At 35.8% G+C, this 6,011-nt stretch overlaps 1 protein-coding gene across 1 annotated transcript in view; it reads right to left on the bottom strand.

Moving 5' to 3' along the window:
- Positions 1–1,172: 1,172 nt before the first annotated feature.
- The window catches only part of LOC121593520 (protein boule), a 61,277-nt gene continuing 56,438 nt past the window's right edge, over positions 1,173–6,011 (bottom strand). Inside the window, exon 8 of the transcript XR_006004795.1 lies at positions 1,173–5,906. The gene's annotated coding sequence lies outside the window, so the exon portion shown is untranslated. The remainder of the gene's footprint in view (positions 5,907–6,011) is intronic.

Raw genomic sequence — 6,011 nt, 5'->3', positions numbered from 1 at the left:
AAGCTCACCCACGAGACTCGCTCTCTCTCTCTCTCTTTGCAGTGCGTGCGGCCAATCTCGCTGGGAAAGCCTTCTGCCCAACACGCCTTCTGCGATCTATCAATGGGGCCAGCAAAGGAGAGTTGTTTTTTTTGCTTCTTTTTACACGCCTGCCAGATGACATGAATGGGAAGACGAGGAGTTCGTGGAAGCGAAATAAAAGCTAGCCGCTCACACGCCAAACACGCCTCAATGACTTTAGCTGTACCCGTCGGGGAAGCGGCAAAAAGCTTCAGCTTTTCCGTCGAACAAATGAATTTACTCGTTGGGGTTGAGAGAAAAGTGGGTTGATTGGAGAGCTTTTTTCAATGGTGGATGTCTTTTTCTTTTTTGTTTTTATTGCTCTCCACACGTCATGTGAGCACTTTGGGCAGCTTTTGCTCGGAAAGTCACACACTATGGGAAATGATTGAGAAGGGAATTAATTGTGTATAACCGGAACATAATTAAACCAAGATAAAACAAAATGAAGACAATCGTGAAGCATTTATACGAAATATCGTAGTTGCTATAATGAATAATAAAAGGTGGAAAGAATGTTGTTACAAAAAAAAGATGATAAAAGTAGATAACAATAAAATAAAATAATATTAATATACAAAGGAGAGACGTGGAGACGCCCAGTCTCTTGAAACGTCACCGTGAGACAACACAGAGTGTTAAAAAGCATGTTGGAAACACTTGTTTTTTAAATTTTGCAAATAAAAATTTTACAATTCATTTCACTCACGAAAACAACCCGAGGGATTGTAGAAAATCAAATAAAGTAAAATAAAATAATGATAAAAGAGTTTTACACACACAGTAGTTGTTTTGGTTTTTCTTCTTTTCAATATACTTTTATTAGGTTTTGTTGTCGCTTTTTCATGTTTTATTCTTCTTGTCTTGTTGTTACTGCTTTAATAGTACTTCTTATAGGCTTATGTATCTATATGTATATATAATTTTCATTTATTGTATTTCCTTTGCCACACTTACCACACCACACTTCTGCAATTCGATTTTGACTGTTCATTGTTAAATCGGGTTGTTTTACGACACCTACATTTTCTTTTGCTTTTTTTGTTACCTCTTAAAATTACAGCCTTTTTATGTGTAAGTGTATTTCATTTTTTTAATATTCTTTTTTTTTGTTATTTTACTGTCCTCTTGCTCTTTTTTTTTACTTTTAATCTTCTTCCTTCGCTTTCACTAATCTCGCTCTTTATTTCGGCCTGTTTTGTTTTAGTTCGGGTTTCATTTTGATTCTGTGTACATACTCTCCTTCTGAAGTGTAAGAATGCAACAATTAGTTCTGCTTTCATTTTAGCTTTTGTTTTGTCGACAGTTGAAATAAATTGTTGATTGACACACACGGGGGGGGGGGGGAAGTAGAAGTAGTTTTTAGACGAAGGAAGAAACGTAAAACCATTGATATATCATTGACGTGATACCAATTGTCTGTTAATTTGCTCGTTGCTCTTCTCCTACCATCTTCATTCTTCGTTCAGTAGCACCTTTTCGTTTCAATCATACCAAGGAGCCCTTTTTCGGTTTGTCTATGTATCGGTAATCGACTTAGGCAATGGATGCTCGAAGCTTCCATCGACACATTTTGGGGATATTGGGTGTATTGGGATTGGATTGCTTCTGAGGTGCTGTTCGGGGTAGTAGTTCAATGTGTAATTAAACAATTGTCGCGAGCGCTGCTGTGTTCTGCTAGTTAGACTGATATAAATGCAACCGCGTGTATGCACTCCGTGGGGGAGCAAAAAAGGAATACACAGTACACAGCGTCATCAAGTTTTATAGCTTTCACTTTCAATCTTTACTTTGCTGACTCTGGTTTTTTTTCTCGTTTCCACACTGCACGTTTTAAAATGTTTCGACTCTTTCGACAGACTAGTTTTTGATTTATTTCTTCTTTTCACTTTGTTCACCACTGCGTGTTTTGTTCTTTGTAGATGTGTAATAGTTATTTAGTTTTTGTTGCAATTCTCTTTTCTTCATTATCATCATTAGAAAGTGGCTTTTGCGAGTTGTGTTTTTCATTGTTCATTTGTTGTTTTCTGCTCTACAACTGTATTCTAGAACTGTAAGTAAGTGCTTTTGTGTTGTGTAGCGCCATTTTTGTTTTGTTTTGTTTAAAAGTGTAGATTAAAAGAGCCTGACAGTGCAGTGAGTTTAAAGAGCATTAAGAGTTACTATTTTAGAGTAGGGGGTCTGTTGATGTTTTCGGTTCGATTATGATTTGCTTCGCTATATAGCACAGTAATGTGTTGTTCTTGCTTTCGGCAACGGTTTGTGATAACCGATTTTAAAACGTACATTTGTTAAATACTTTAATAAACCAAATGAATGAATACGATTTTTTTTTGCAGTCACAACAGAAAAGTGAAGGTAGCATAAAGAAAAGAGATTTAAATAAAAGCTAAGCCATGGATTAACATGAGTAAAATAACAAGAAAGAGAGTTCGAATAAACGTGCTCAAACCAAAACACCAGCAAGAGCAAAGCATACTGAGTTAATAGCGATAGGGTAAGTATCATCATTTCCTTTTTCCATGTAGTTTTACGTGTAGCCATTGTTCGCAAAGTTAGAAGAGAGCTAAATAAGAGCTAAGAATATTTGCGAAGTAAATCTTGATATTATTGAGCTGCTGCTGCTGCTGCTGCTGCTAGGAGCCAGTAAAAACCTATTGATTTTGATTGATTATGCCATTTAGTTTGTCACCCGCTTCTATTGCATGCAAACATTATTACCTTCCCTCCGTCATTCTTATGTTCCTGCTTTCTATGTGTTCGTTATTGTATCAATTTTCCTTTTAGTTTAAGTTGATATTTAGTTTTGTTTTTTTTTTCCTTTTTTCGTTTACATTTCTTTTTTGTTCGTTTTCATTCACTTTCCCACACCTACTACAATAGTTTCGATTTCGGTTTCGTGATGTTGTTTCGATTCGAGTTTTACTTTTGTTCGTCATTTTCCCTTACGTAGTTGCTTTACACGTGTGTGTGTGTGTGTGTGTGTGTGTGTGTGTGTGTGTGTGTGTGTGTGTGTGTGTGTGTGTGTATGCGTGCGTGCGTGTGCTTTTGTTTATGCGATTAGAGGTTTAATTTTATCATATTTACTGAGCAGGCTATACAGTAGTAAAGTGGACAGAAGTGGCGAGAGGAAAGTGGGTGGGTGGAGAGGGGGGAGGAGAGGATAAAAGTAGTGTAATTGCATTAGGTTTAATTGCTCACGTTAAAATCGCTACTTCCCCATCGTCGCTGGAAGTAGTAATTGCTTTATTACAGGAGCGTTAATTGCCACCGTTCGTTTCCAAGTCTTGTTTTGCTTTTGTTATGTTTTTTTTGGCTTCTCTGAATAATTGATATAATTTTACGTTTTCAATGGTTTTGTTTTTTTTTTTGTTAAGATAGTGTTTGTTTTTTTCGTTACGCATTATGCATTACGCTTTTGTTTGTTTATTTCTTTTCTTTCATTTCGCTAATCCTTTGCGAGGATTTTTTTCTGTTCTTCGTTTGCTTTCTAATTTTCAAATTAATCAGTGGTAAACACAAGTTAGGATTTTTTCTTCTCTAGCAATAGTTTTTTTTTGTTGTCTATGTTTGCTGTTTGCGAAAGAAAAATTTATGAAGGAATTATGACGAAAAAGCACATTGAGCAAGAAAGCTAACGATCAAATAAAACCGCTGTCTTGTATCGACACTTTCCATGCACCGTATCACAACTGGCTGCGATAGTTTGCTCATATGCTTAGGGTTATCGTTTATAGGCTTCACCATTCGCTTGAGTGCATTATTTTGATATTACATCGAGAGTGGGGAAGTAGTGAAAGTGTCGCTGGTTAATATGTATGCGTGCTTGTGTATGGGTGATTTGTTTCGTTCTGCTTTCCTATGCCTGTGCAGATATTCCATTTCCAACACATTTCTTATGTCATTTGTTTGTTTGTTTGTTTGTTTGTCTGTTTTTATCTAAGATTTATGTGTAGAGATATCATTGACGCTACGTTTCGTTTCCTTTCTCTTGTTATGCGTGTAGTTATGAGTGTATATATCTATGTATATAATACGTGTAAAGGAGAGCTTGTAGTTGACTGGGCGCAAGACCGTGTGCTGCACGTGTGATTCTTCTGTTCTGTGGCGCGCACACTAGAGAAGTAAAATGGTTTTCGTCTATATCGGGGACAAATATAGCTTTTTCTCTCCATTTTTGTTTGCTGTTTTTTTGTTTCACTCATTCTTGCTTTCCTTTTCCTATCCGCTACGTACTGCATGTATGTTTGTATGTATGTATGTATGTATGTATGTATGTTTCGGTTTGCTTTGTAGGTTTGTTTTATCATTATTAATATATATTTGTTTTCTTTTTCCTATTCTTGTGTATATATACCAGTTTTAGATTTTTGTTTGTATTTCCTCCCACTTTTTAGTGCTTCAGTTTTTTTTCATACTTTCTTATACTTATACACGACAGTACATATACAGTACAGTAGGTATGTATATATATTCATATATATATATTTTTAAATCTATCACATTATTCTTTTTTCTGGTTTATTTTTAATAGCAATAATAATCATAATAATCGATCATAATAATCGTCACCTGCCTAACTTCGTCTTTTTTTGTTCTTCTTCTTTTTCCGCAGTTTCCTCTCATCTTCTACAATATACGCTCTACGAAGACACAGTAAAATGAAGAAAAGGCCCTGGCCTTACACTTGCGGGCTGTTATTGCCCTTAATATATATATATCTTTCATAGTTGCCTTACTATATTAAGGTTTTTTATACTCTCTTTCTCTCTTTCTATCTCTCTCTCCTTCTCACACTTTTTTATTCGTTCGACTTTTCTTTTGCTACATGGCCAACAGGTATGGAAGGCTTGATCTTCTTAATGTATTTTCTTGTGTATATATATAAATATGGATGTAAAACAGCACATTGGATGTAGTTTTCAAGGTATTGCTTTAGTGGCGCAGTGAATGGTAATGCTTTGCTATGGAAAACACGAAACAAAGGATCTAAATTAATCCAACACAAGAAAATAAACATGCCTGTGTGTGTGTGATGTTTTCCTGGATTAAACCAAATCTCTTTCAAATTTTGGCATTTGTAAACAATAGCGTTGAAAGATAATGCACTCATCCAACTAATTATTCGTTTTCATTTCGCATACACTCAAACTGATATGACTGCTCCTGTTTTTTTTTTAATGCCACATAAAATCAGTATCGTTTAGTTATTCTGCTGTTACAAAACCAGTCGAAAAAATGGACTGCTCTACAATCCAGTTTGATGTTTGATTATAGGATGAAAGTGATCTTTCGATGTTACGATAATACGTGAAGCTACCACACATACACGGCTGTAGCGGTTTCGGTTTCGTGTTTCATCCTTTTTGTGAGTAGTTTCATGTTTTTGACACAACCATATGTACTTTATGTGTTTCTGCTCTTCACTTCAACTGTTCCGAAAGTAAGGGAAGGATGTGTGGTGCGGGATACGCCTTGAATGCACCATTTTACGATCCTGCTTAGTTTATATGCAGCTTCTACGATCGGTTTCTGCTATTGCAATGTACGTTTCTGTCTTTCTAATGCATAGGCATAACTTTTCACCTTGAAAGTTGAACACACAGTGAAACATTAGCCCTTCGATTACACCATGCGCAGCATCGAACGTTGGCCTTGTCGATTCACACCCCTTAGTAGCGAACCTTACGCAGAGCTACAATAATAGAGATACAATGGAGGATGAGGAATTTGGATTGCTTTTCGATTGATTTGATGTGTGTGTGTGTGTGTGTGTGTGTGTGTGTGTGTGTGTGTTTATGTTTTGTATTTTGTGTATCCTTCTTCTGTTACACTTCTTTTCACATCTAAAAAGAAAAAGAAAAACATTAGAGAAATAGACCAAAAATAAAAACAAACAAATGTGTAACAACATACCAGTGAACATGACAAACAAATCACACAAAAAACAT

The sequence above is a fragment of the Anopheles merus genome, chromosome 2L (genome assembly GCF_017562075.2).
Source record: "Anopheles merus strain MAF chromosome 2L, AmerM5.1, whole genome shotgun sequence".
Classification (NCBI taxonomy): Eukaryota; Metazoa; Arthropoda; class Insecta; order Diptera; family Culicidae; genus Anopheles; species Anopheles merus.
The sequence above is the reverse complement of the archived record's forward strand: the minus strand, read 5'-3'. Positions and strand labels throughout refer to the sequence as shown.